At 36.3% G+C, this 13,611-nt stretch overlaps 1 protein-coding gene across 3 annotated transcripts in view; it reads left to right on the forward strand.

Annotated features, from left to right (window-relative positions):
* The window catches only part of Cortactin (cortactin), a 773,732-nt gene that overhangs the window by 625,743 nt on the left and 134,378 nt on the right, over positions 1–13,611 (forward strand). The gene's annotated exons all lie outside the window — the stretch shown is intronic.

Here is a 13,611-nt window from a genome sequence, read left to right on the forward strand (position 1 = left end):
AAACTACAATATGTTCTTCAGGTATCATCTTAATCACCAAATTTTTGCTGACGGCTTTCAGTATTGTAAAGATATAGCTAAGATGTATGGGAATTAATTATATACGATGTAGGAAATCTGTTACACTTGTAAATAAAAACTACTTGCTGCTTCACACACTGTACCACTATGTGAAAAAAAATCGCTTACCTTATAAATAAAATTTTATCGCAAATACCTCATTTTTCTTTATATGTTGAGAATGTTTGAAGGTTTCAGTCGCAGAAAACAGTACTGACACATTTATCTGGAGTGTGTTGTTGTTCAACAACAGTGTAAACCAAATAAATTAGAAACGAGAGATTTCAATATGGGGCAGTAGCGTAGCCAGAATTTTTGTTTGTGGGGGCCTTAGTGTTGTATAACACTAGTCAACAAGATTTTGGCACAGAAATGAAAATACCTGATTCTAATAGAACTTTTCACGTAGAATTCCAATCTGCAATCAGTTTTTCTCCATCACCCTCAATTTCCCCGTGACAGAGGGATTTTCGGGAAATTTCCCCTCAAATTTCCTTTTTACATTTTTTGTACAGTCCGCGGCATAAAATTTGTTACAAAAATTCTAAGTCCAAATGAATAACAAACTCTTGCCCAGTTTTCTTATGCATTCCGGCAATACATGTATCAATCGATTAGTTGCTTCTAGTATTTATTTCAACTCCTCCCCGTCCTCCACCTCTCCTTGTCTAAAGCAGTGTGTGTGACGTAGTACACTCTTTCCATTCAGCTGAAAAAGAAACAGGAATCAAGTTTACAACGTTATAGCTTTAAAACAGTCTTGTCCATTCGTTTGTTCTGAAATATTTTTAAGAGCCTAAATTAAAGGAAAGCCACACAATCTTCCCAGAGCTTCATAAATATCTTTAGTTTCATTTTTTTTTCTTTCTTTAAAGAGTGCAAGCTAGTAAGATGCTCCCTAAGAAATCTATGGAAATTGCCAAAAGCTCTAAAATATCTACGGACAGAAACGAGTTTTATTCAATGATTCATTTATTCAATGATTCCTTTAATTTCTTTTCAGTAAGTGCAAGCAAATGTTTCAGGGGCGTCATTTGGGCAGGACAGGAGGGTGTAATTCCCCCTCTCTTGAGCTTCATAAATACGTATTTTTTGATCAAATGTATAGTAATACACTAATAAAAAGTGATAATCTTATGTCGCCGGAGAATCTCTTCCACCCCCCCCCCCTTCCGAATAAAGACTAAAAGACACTGGTTTTAACAACAAACGTATAGAGTTACGATAGCACATTGCTAAAGAGCTTACATTTGGTTTCAAGAGTCGAAGGTTTGATCTCAAGCCATATGACTTCCTGGGTGACATTGAGAGAGAGAGAGAGAGAGAGAGAGAGGGAGGGGGGTTCAAGTATGGAGACAGAGAGGGATGATTTGTATACACAGATTTAGAATTGGGGAAAAAACGATCGGACAGCATTCGTATTATGACGAAAATTCTGATTTTGTGAAAGATAAGAAGGGAAGTTTTCGAACTGCGAGGATCACATTAGGCAGTTGTCGAATTAATGTGGAGAACTCTTTTTAGAGCATCAGATGATTACGAAAGGAGAGAAAGATCTTCAGAACTGAGGAATTAAGATTTTAAAAAATCTGGTTTCGGCGACGGGTTTCGAACCACGAACCTTGTGGTCATCGAACCATGACTTTATCCATTCTGCTACGGAGGATTCTATTACTCGTTCACATACGTTTCCCTTAGCTGCGTTGAAAGCTACCTTAACGGGATATTCCAAAAGTTGACTCGGTAGATGCGCCGTTCAGTTAGGACGTAAACCTTTTGTAACTTAGTTACAATGTGCAAAATGAACTTCCTCTTCTTCAGCACACTTTTTAAAGCTTTAAAATTTGTTATTATTGTTTTAATTAAGTGACATTTGATAGAACCATCTGATAAAGTAGTGCCAAGCCCTGTGCGTCATTGTCTGTTAGGTGAATGGTTAATGTAAGTTACTTTTACGTGGATGGTCCGAGCTTCCAATCAAGACCATTCTTATTGATTATTTTATTTGAGCTACGCTCATACTGTATATTCCACAAGTTCAAGTTTGAAGTAATGTAGTCACAGCTAGTTTAATTCGAAATAATTTTCCAATATTATATTTGTTACTAAATTTACATGGCACTCCTCACTTGTTTGTAGCCCTGCATAAATGCAAAATTGTTTTAAAAGTATATTTCACTTTCAAGTATTATTGATTTTCTTTTAAATTGTCCTTCAAATTTATTTTATAATTATTTTCTATTTCTTAATTATAACATATTTTCTATTTATATTGTATTCTATGTTACACGTTTATTATTTACATTTTATGTCTTACCTTTGAAGAGGAGCTTTTGACAATTCAGAGCAGCAGGGACATACACAGGATGCAGGCCTTGGCAATCCAGAGCATTTGCCCCCACGAAATCACTACTTTTTTGTTTGTATATATATCTAATTTTATAGATGGTGATAGCAGGAGCGGGTCCAGGGGAGTGTGTTTGGGGTGATCGCATCCCCCATAATAGCGAACTTTTTATACTTTTTATTTTAAAAATAAAACATATCCTAAGTATTTTTCATCTTTGTATTATAAACTTAAATTAAAACCTAAAGTAGATAGGCCTTACTTTCTTAAGAAAGTTAATTCTGCAGAAGAGCTACTTCCCCTTTTCTAATTTTTTTTTTTTTTCAATCCGCTCTTACCTTGATTTGACTTCGAACGACCGCCCCTCCCAAACAATCATCCTGGATCCGCCCCTAAATGATAGACATTTTAGTAAAATATGCCCTCAATCGCTGAAATAAATTCCTGTCAAGCTTTCGATCGCTGAAATAAATTTCTGTCTACGGCCCTGCAAAACAGTGACGATTTTAGGGAGTGATCAGTTAGTAATGCCTCCCTGCAGCAACGACACTTTCCCAGAAGTCATATCTCCGATAATTCAGAATGTGATTTGTGCATTATCACTTTTCACTCTCAGTGTCTTGAAGCGCACCAAAAAGGAACTGTTCTGAAGTATTTACTGGTTCTCCCTATGACCCCATTTCAATATGGCCAACCTTGGACATATACACATCTGAAATATCACCTTTTATGTCAGTGATCTCGAAAACTATCCATTCTACACAAATATAGGATATTTTCGATTCTTTATTCCTGTCACCCTCCCATTGTCAACTCGAAGCCAACCAAGGCTTATTTTAGACTTACGCAGCATCCAGAGTGTCACTTTTCGTCTTTGCATATGAATTCGACACTAATTTCGTTCGTATATGACTACTTTTACATGTCACCTTCACCTCTTGGTAGGGATTTTTTCAGTATCTCGCCCCCACAACTATGGAGAAATTTCAACCAACTAAGTATAATTATAAATTATCATCTGAAACACAACAGTACGGGTGATCTTTTTCGCAGAGGAATTCGTTAACTACTGTTTCAATATCAATGTATTGACTTTTTTTGCTCTGCATGCTGGAGATTGCCAAAGAGCTAAACTTCATTCTGTACTATTGTGCTATGAATATAGGGGTTTAATTCACTGAATACTCGCTTAGATGATGCTCTCGTCACAGGAAAAGTGAGATACAGTGATAAAAGAAAAACGAAACGAAATATTTAAGTTTTACGTCCCACGTTATGCCGACTACGCTAATGGAGACAGTGATGGTGAGAAACGAATGAAATCGTTTAATGAAGAAAGTGGGAGGAAACTGGAGAAACCCGAGAAAACTCATGCACACGGTGTTTGTCCATAATAAAGTTCATTCAGCGCGAGCTGGGATCTAACCAACAACTCCATGCACCATAGGTAAAGTTATAAAAGAATAGGCGTCTAAACAAATACGGAACACTACTATCAATGAGAGTTGTATAAGATTAGATTTTTAGTTATTTCATTCTAAGTTGAAATTTCAATCAATCTTGATCTTCATTACTGTTCGAAATCCGGACCAACCAGTATTCCCTACTAGGGTAAAGATTAATTGATCGCCAACAGAAATCCAAAATCCTCTGTATAACCCCACGTTCCATTATTCGATATACACAATTAAGAGTCCAGCGTAACCTACCAGTTAATAAGTTTTCTTATTATTATTTTTAACACCTCAAAAATATAGGCTCATAATTGAACCACTGATTGGAAAAAGGGAATAAGTACATAAAAATATTTTTTCCACTTTTAAGCTTTTCTCACCAATTGCAGTGCTACAATACAAGATTCTTCTTCTTGTCTTAGAGTTTGTCAGTTCTTTTGCTACAATTAATCAGTTATACACGTGTTGAAACAAATACAAATACGCCTCGGGAAGGTTTTTTAGCGTTTCTGAAAACTTAGGTCTGATGTACTTATTCCCTTTTGCTGGAAATAGTTGCTGCAAGGACGTGATAAATCTTTTCAGTAGACTTCACAGCCTATAGCTCCTTCACAACTTCCTTTTCATCTAAGGCTAAGTAGTTACATTTTAGATATTGAGGAAAAAGTGTGAAATTAATTAAAACCCTTCAAAGTGGAGTTACGAATCTTCAGTGGACTTCATTTCGCTGTTGGCCTCGCTCAACGCACTCCCGTCACTGTTCAGGGTGCACGATGTAGTTTCTCCCTTTTAGGAATACTTTCTAAGACAGTACTACTTTTTTTTACAGCTGTTTCAATTGAGTTGTATTTGCTAGAACTGTCGGTTAAAGGAAACAAAAGATCCTATACTCAAACACAAATCATCTCTCTAGAAGCGCTAATGGAAAACGAAACGAATCGTCGTAAACATGTTACGTTCTTGAAGAGGAAAACAGCAAAACATTGATTGCACAAACGTATAATGGTATCATTTGCTTGCAAATTTAAAACTTATAGAAGTTGATGGCTTGTTAGGTGAGGGGTTAGTGAACAGGATTTTTGTACTGGTGGTCCAGGGTTCAAATCTCGTCCATTCTTCTTACGTTTTGTTTCTTTAAGCTACACTGAGTTTGTTCATTCCAATTCTTTAAGCTTGAATTAAATCTAATACCAGTTAGTGAATTAAAAGTAGCTAACATTATTTTCAAATACGAGACGTTATTACATGCTTGTCACTAGCTCACAATACTCAACTTTGATATAAACTCTTGCAGCCTTCATTTAACTCATTTCTTGACGTGTTTCATTACAAAACTCATGAATCGTGGCGAACAAAATTGCTTTACCAGATAATGGTGACTGCTTTGAAACCAAATGACAAGTATGAGAATTAAACGTATATCTGTAGTTTGGTGTGGAGAAGAAACCAACTAGCGAACGAAAGGTTTAAGAACAACCACGTTATTAATATAAACTATGCCAAAGATTATTGACTTATATGATTTAAAAAAAATCGAAAGAAATTTTGAAAGAACGAAAAATACTAACTTAGAATTTTGTAACTGGAGGCAAGGAAATCTAATTTAAACATACTAAAACATACCATTTAGCGCATATAGAGCGTGGATCTGTGCTCAAGGCGCTAGCTAATAATTTGGAGGTTCTCAAGTCGGAACCATGTGTGAATATTTTGTTTAAATTTAGAACTTTTGGTGATCATTAGTCGGCGATGACACACGTTTAATTGTCTTAAGGTATTTGAATATTTTGATCTTTCAGTATTTGAATGATCAAATCTTCAATAATAATAATAATAATAATAATAATAATAATAATAATAATAATAATAATAATAATAATAATAATAATAATAATAATATTATTATTGTTATTATTATTATTATTATTATTGTTATTAGCAAAGTAATTCAATAACATGTTAATATCTTTAATTATTTCTCGATAACTACTCGAACTTAAGACGTCCTCGAATCTAAGTCGCACCCCGATTTCGCTGGGCTAAATTAAAGAAAAATAGTAATATGTTATGGTTTTACTATTACTAAAGCACTCTTTGATATTGGTCATTTTCGATGATTTTATGTATCCCTCTCCCCTCTCCATGTTGGGGGCACGGTATGACAAAAATTATCCCAGGCCCTAATGTCATGTACGTTGAAAATTTGATCGAAATCTGTTGGATGGTTCAAGAGTTGTTCTATTTATTTTTATATATTAATCTCCCCTTCTCTTATCCTCTCCTATGTTCTACCGTTAAAGTGAAAATATTAAAACAAAAGTTTCTAGGCCCGAACGTCGTCTATGTTGAAAATTAGATAGAGATCGGTCAGGTGGTTCAAGAGTTGTTAAGTTTTATTCATTTTTATAGATATCTCCCCTCCCCTCCTCCTACCCTACGTTCTACCATCAAAGGGATATGATAAAAACCACCCCAGGTCCGAACCTCATCTATGTTGATAATTTGATTAAGATCAGTTCGGTGGTTTAAACGTGATGAAGTCACCAAGACAGCATTTTTATTTTTTTTTTTTTTTACATAGTCCCCCCTTCCCCTCCCCTACATTATGCCGTCAAGGCAAAAAATGAAAACATCTCAGGTCCGAACCTTATCTATATTGAATGTTTGATTGATTGGGATCAGTCGGATTGTTCAAGAGTTATTAAGTTTTATTCATTTTCATATATATTTACCCTCCCCTCCTCTTCCGCAAGTTCTAATATCAAAATGAAATAACAAAAAGCTTCCCAGGTTCGAATTTCATCTATGTTCAAAATATGATTGAGAACGATCGGGTAGTTCAAGAGTTATTCACCACCGAAAATTGTCACTTTTATTTTTATATTTATAGCTGTTATGTATCTTCCCCCTCCTCTCCATCCTCTACGTTATTCCGTCAAAGTGAAATGGTAAAATCCATCCCTCGCGTTAATCGAGACGGGGACATATAGCCTCATTGCTGACGTCCCCATTAATCCCCCTACTCATACCCTTTAGTGTGTTTAAGTTAGTTTTTTTTTTTTTTGTCTTCAGTTGCAAATTTCTAAGTTATTTTTCTTTGTTTCAAAATTCTCGCATTTCTTGTATGATAATACAAGTTAATAATCTTTGACTTGTTTTATATTAATAATCTGAGTTGTTCTTAAACCTTTGGTTTCCAATTTTGTTTTGTCTCTACACCAAACTACAGATATGACAAATTTAATTCTCATACTTTACATTTGATTTCAAAGCGGTCGCCATGAACTGCTTAAAAGCACTTTTTCCGTCACGAAACACCCAGCAGAGGACGTACGATATCGTCTACAGCAATAAGAGGAAACTCCGCCTTGTTACGTCACGTCACATGAAGCACGTTCCGTTCAAACACCTAAGCAAAGCTATCATTTTGCTTCTGGTGTGAAAATGGCTCACTACGAAGCTTCTGTTAAAAGCAGCGTGATTGCTTTAATTGAGCATGCGGGCATGAACTATAGCGAGGTAGGCGCGAGATATGGCGTTAACCGTGCTACACCACGGATGTGGTGGAGGAGATATGAGGAAACAGGAGATGTAAGACGTAAAAGAATAAGTGGGCGACAAAGAGTTTCCTCTGCCGAAGAAGACCAGAGTGTAATTGCCCAATGCCGTGAGCACCCTTTCATGTCTGCCCGACAGCTACGAGAGGAAACCAATTTCCCAGGCGATGTTACGACTGTCCGTCGTAGACTCAAATCCTTTGGTTTGAGATCATACAGGGCAGCTGTTAAGGAGCGATCAACAGAAGACCACATGGTTGACCGTCTGGCGTTTGCACAGTTAAATATTGCACGTGTGTGGGACGAGGTCGTTTTCACAGACGAAAAAATATTTTCCAGTGCAAACTTCGGGCCGAAGCGTGTTTACCGCCCCCCTAGAAAAAGGTACGCCTCTGAATACGTTTCCCGTTCTAGTCGAATGGGACATGTAACTGTCCACTGTTGGGCATAGATATGCAAGGCTGCAAATTTCGGAGGAATCTACAGGATTCCTGGTCGCCTAAACGCCCACAAGTATGTGGAACATCTGGATGAAACGCTTCCGGAAATAAAAGCTCATGTAGGTGACGGCATATTATATTTGCAACAGGACAATAGCTCGATACATAATTCAAATGTGGTTCAGACATGGTTGCAGAGGCAACCTGATGAAATAGTTGACTGGGTTCCTCATGGAGCAGATCTGAACCCTATTGAAAATATGTGGGCCTCTGTTGGAAGAACATTGCGGGAAACCTGGTCGAACAATCCTCCACGAACATCTAATGATCTTTGGGAGCGTGTTGAAGATGCGTGGTCGATCTGCGTTGCACCCAACGCTATATCTCTCGCCTGGTGGATTCAATGCCACGGCGTATGGCAGCTGTAATCGAGTCCCAAGGGGACTATACACACTATTAATAAATGCTTGCCCACAACACCATCAGCCCTCTCGAGGGCTACCTAATTCGACCCACTTATTAACAAAATTTTATTGAAATACATTACGCGACACCAGTGAATGTAAGTGTCTCATTATTTTCTGCATTAATAAAGAGGCGAACGTGCGAGACTTGGTGGCCGAGTGGTATTATGCTTGCTATGTAAACCAAAACCGCCTGTAACAGTGGTTCGAATCTAGTGAAGAAGACCCCTACTTTTTATCACCAGGGATATTTGCAATACGCCTTCTGCTATGTCCGCCTTCGTACGGTCTATTATATGACACATAATGTGGACCGCCATAAGTTTTTACTTAGTAAACAATTTATAAATATATAAACAAATACCTAGGTATATTAGAGTAACAATGGAATATAGTACTTTCGTCCGACTGACGTCGCTCTCCAAATGTTCATTGTATTACACCGGAAGATGAATTAAATAAAGACTGGAAAATTTGATATAAAAATTGATATGTAATAAGTTAAAGACAAAATATGTAATTATAATCTCATATTTAAAACTAATTTCGACTACAATTAATTTTCTACCTGCTTTCATAAATAATCCAAACCAAACTTCGAGGTTTGGTATGCACAAAGTGTAGCTAAGAGAAAAAAGTAACAAGAAGAGCAGAGATTCGAACCCACGACCACCAGCGTAAGAATTCCTTTTACTAACCCTTCATCTATCAAACCATGATGTGAACATGACTTTTGTAAGTTATAAATTTGTATCCAAGAAACACCATTAAGCGTATGTGCAACTACTGCTTTGCTCTTTTTTCTTCAAAAGCGTAACATGTTTAGGACGATTCGTTTCGTTTTCCATTAGAGTTTCGAAAGAGATTATTTGTGTTTGAGTGTAGGATCTTTAGTTTCCTTTAACCGACACTTCTAGCAAATACAACTTAATTCACACAGCAGTTAAAAAACAAAACTCGTACTGCCTTAGAAAGTATTCCTAAAAGCAGAAGCTGCATCATGCATCCTGAACAGTGACGTAACTAACGGCAGTGCGTTGAGGGAGCCCAGAGTAAAACGGGGCCCATTGAAACTTCGTAATTCCACTATTTTTCCTCGATGTCTAAAATGAGACTACTTTAGCCTTACATGAAAAAGAAGCTGTGGAGGGGACTTCATATAAAATACAATATGAAATGATTTATCACGTCCTTGGAGCAACAACTTTAAGTTTTCGAGCAGTAATGAAGAACAAGATTGACTGAAATTTTAACTTAGAATGAAATAACTAAAAATCTAATCTTATATAACTCTCATTGATAGTAGTGTTCCGTATTTGTTTAGAAGCCTATTCTTTTATAACTTTACCTATGGTGCATGGGGTCCTTGGTTCGATCCCAGCTCACGCCGAATGAACTTTATTATGGACAAACACCGTGTGCATGAGTGTCCTCGGGTTTCTCCCGTTTCCTCCCACTTTTTTCCTTAAACAATTACATTTATTTCTCACCATTACTCTCTCCATTAGCATAGTCGGCATAATCGTGGGACGTAAAAATTAGATATTTCATTTCATTTTTCTTTTATAACTGTATATCACTTTTTCTGTGACGAGAGCAACATCTAAGCGAGTATTCAGTAAATTAAACCACTAAAACCTATATTCATTGCACAATAGTGCAGATGAAGTTTAGCCCTTTGGCAATCTTCAGCATGGACAGCAAAAAAAAAAAAAAAGCCAATACATTGATATTGAAACAGTAGTTAACGAATTCCTCTGCGAAAAAGATCACCCGTACTGTTGTGTTTCAGATGATAATTTATAATTATACTTAGTTGTTTGAAATTTCTCCATAGTTGTGGGGGCGAGATACTGAAAAAATCCCTACCAAGAGGTGAAGGTGACATGTAAAAGTAGTCATATACGAACGAAATTAGTGTCGAATTCATATGCAAAGACGAAAAGTGACACTCTGGATGCTGCGTAAGTCTAAAATAAGCCTTGGTTGGCTTCGAGTTGACAATGGGAGGGTGACAGGAATAAAGAATCGAAAATATCCTATATTTGTGTCGAATGGATAGTTTTCGGGATCACTGATATAAAAGGTGATATTTCAGATGTGTTTATGTCCAAGGTTGGCCATATTGAAATGGGGTCATAGGGAGAACCAGTAAATACTTCAGTACAGTTCCTTTTTGGTGCGTTTCAAGACACTGAGAGTGAAAAGTGATAATGCACAAATCACATTCTGAATTATCGGAGATATGACTTCTGGGGAAGTGTCGTTGCTCCAGGGAGGCATTACTAACTGATCACTCCCTAAAATCGTCACTGTTTTGCAGGGCCGTAAACAGAAATTTATTTCAGCAATCGAAAGCTTGACAGGAATTTATTTCAGCGATTGAGGGCATATTTTACTAAAATGTCTATCATCCAGGGGCGGATCCAGGATGATTGTTTGGGAGGGGCGATCGTTCGAAGTCAAATCAAGGTAAGAGCGGATTGCAAAAAAAAAAAAAAAAAAAAAAAAGGAAGAAAAGAAAAGAAAAAAACAAATTTAGAAAAGGAGAAGTAGCTCTTCTGCAGAATTAACTTTCTTAAGAAAGTAAGGCCTATTTACTTTAGGTTTTAATTTAAGTTTATAATACAAAGATGAAAAATATTTAGGATATGTTTTATTTTTAAAATAAAAAGTATAAAAAGTTCTTTATTCTAGAGAATGCGATCACCCCAAACACACTCCCCTGGATCCGCCCCTGCTATCACCATCTAAAAATTATATATATATATATACAAACAAAAAAGTAGTGATTTCGTGGGGGCAAATGCTCTGGATTGCCAAGGCCTGCATCCTGTGTATGTCCCTGCTGCTCTGAATTGTCAAAAGCTCCTCTTCAAAGGTAAGACATAAAATGTAAATAATAAACGTGTAACATAGAATACAATATAAATAGAAAATATGGTATAATTAAGAAATAGAAAATAATTATAAAATAAATTTGAAGGACAATTTAAAAGAAAATCAATAATACTTGAAAGTGAAATATACTTTTAAAACAATTTTGCATTTATGCAGGGCTACAAACAAGTGAGGAGTGCCATGTAAATTTAGTAACAAATATAATATTGGAAAATTATTTCGAATTAAACTAGCTGCGACTACATTACTTCAAACTTGAACTTCCGGAATATACAGTATGAGCGTAGCTCAAATAAAAATAATCAATAAGAATGGTCTTGATTGGAAGCTCGGACCATCCACGTAAAAGTAACTTACATTAACCATTCACCTAACAGACAATGACGCACAGGGCTTGGCACTACTTTATCAGATGGTTCTATCAAATGTCACTTAATTAAAACAATAATAACAAATTTTAAAGCTTTAAAAAGTGTCCTGAAGAAGAGGAAGTTCATTTTGCACATTGTAACTAAGTTACAAGAGGTTTACGTCCTAACTAAAAGGCGCATCTACCGAGTCAACTTTTGGAATATCCCGTTAAGGTAGCTTTCAACGCAGCTAAGGGAAACGTATGTGAACGAGTAATAGAATCCTCCGTAGCAGAATGGATAAAGTCATGGTTCGATGACCACAAGGTTCGTGGTTCGAAACCCGTCGCCGAAACCAGATTTTTTAAAATCTTAATTCCTCAGTTCTGAAGATCTTTCTCTCCTTTCGTAATCATCTGATGCTCTAAAAAGAGTTCTCCACATTAATTCGACAACTGCCTAATGTGATCCTCGCAGTTCGAAAACTTCCCTTCTTATCTTTCACAAAATCAGAATTTTCGTCATAATACGAATGCTGTCCGATCGTTTTCTCCCCAATTCTAAATCTGTGTATACAAATCATCCCTCTGTCTCCATACTTGAACCCCCCTCCCTCCCTCCCTCTCTCTCTCTCTCTCTCTCTCTCTCTCTCTCTCTCTCTCTCAATGTCATCAGGAAGTCATATGGCTTGAGATCAAACCTTCGACTCTTGAAACCAAATGTAAGCTCTTTAGCAACGTGCTATCGTAACTCTATACGTTTGTTGTTAAAACCAGTGTCTTTTAGACTTTATTCGGGGGGGGGGGGATGGAAGAGATTCTCCGGCGACATAAGATTTTCACTTTTTATCAGTGTATTACTATACATTTGATCAAAAAATACGTATTTATGAAGCTCAAGAGAGGGGGAATTACACCCTCCTGTCCTGCCCAAATGACGCCCCTGAAACATTTGCTTGCACTTACTGAAAAGAAATTAAAGGAATCATTGAATAAATGAATCATTGAATAAAACTCGTTTCTGTCCGTAGATATTTTAGAGCTCTTGGCAATTTCCATAGATTTCTTAGGGAGCATCTTACTAGCTTGCACTCTTTAAAGAAAGAAAAGAATGAAACTAAAGATATTTATGAAGCTCTGGGAAGATTGCGTGACTTTCCTTTAATTTAGGCTCTTAAAAATATTTCAGAACAAACGAATGGACAAGATTGTTTTAAAGCTATAACGTTGTAAACTTGATTCCTGTTTCTTTTTCAGCTGAATGGAAAGAGCTACGTCACACACACTGCTTTAGACAAGGAGAGGTGGAGGACGGGGAGGAGTTGGAATAAATACTAGAAGCAACTAATCGATTGATACATGTATTGCGGGAATGCATAAGAAAACTGGGCAAGAGTTTGTTATTCATTTGGACTTAGAATTTTTGTAACAAATTTTATGCCGCGGACTGTACCTGTAGCTCGGGTACCCTTAGATATATATAAACACACATATTGTATTGTATGTTATCGTGATTTATACTTAGTAAGCCCTCTAAGTTTCATAAGAATCGCATTATTCTTTCTAGAGAAATAAACATATTTATATAAAAATATGCTATGTGTACTGTTCATTTTACCATATTCATTAGTGCAGATAAAATCGCATATAATTTCCACGAAAATTAGAATAAAAGCACGGTTTATACCTCATTGGACTTGCAATAAAACATATTTTCAATGATGTGTACACCATTTCACCATTTTTAAATGAGGGAATTTCTAGAGGGATTTTTGTTGGAAATTCCCTCCAAAAAGTAGTTTATAAGATTTTTATGTGTCAACTTGCTGTTTGTATATAGTGATACAGAAACAGGAACTGCACTAAAACATAGTTTCTTGTCTACTTAATAAATAATGTTAATTTCATGTGAATAGCTTTTTTCTGTCTAGAGATACATACTATTGTGTCTATTTGCAGGTAATAAAGAATATACTATGCAAGACTTTTACCAAACACAAAAACCTAACGTTGTCTTATTATTGTCGGCACATAGATGG

This window comes from Thermobia domestica, chromosome 3 (assembly GCF_964235325.1).
Source record: "Thermobia domestica chromosome 3, izTheDome1.hap1.1, whole genome shotgun sequence".
In the NCBI taxonomy this organism is placed as follows: domain Eukaryota; kingdom Metazoa; phylum Arthropoda; class Insecta; order Zygentoma; family Lepismatidae; genus Thermobia; species Thermobia domestica.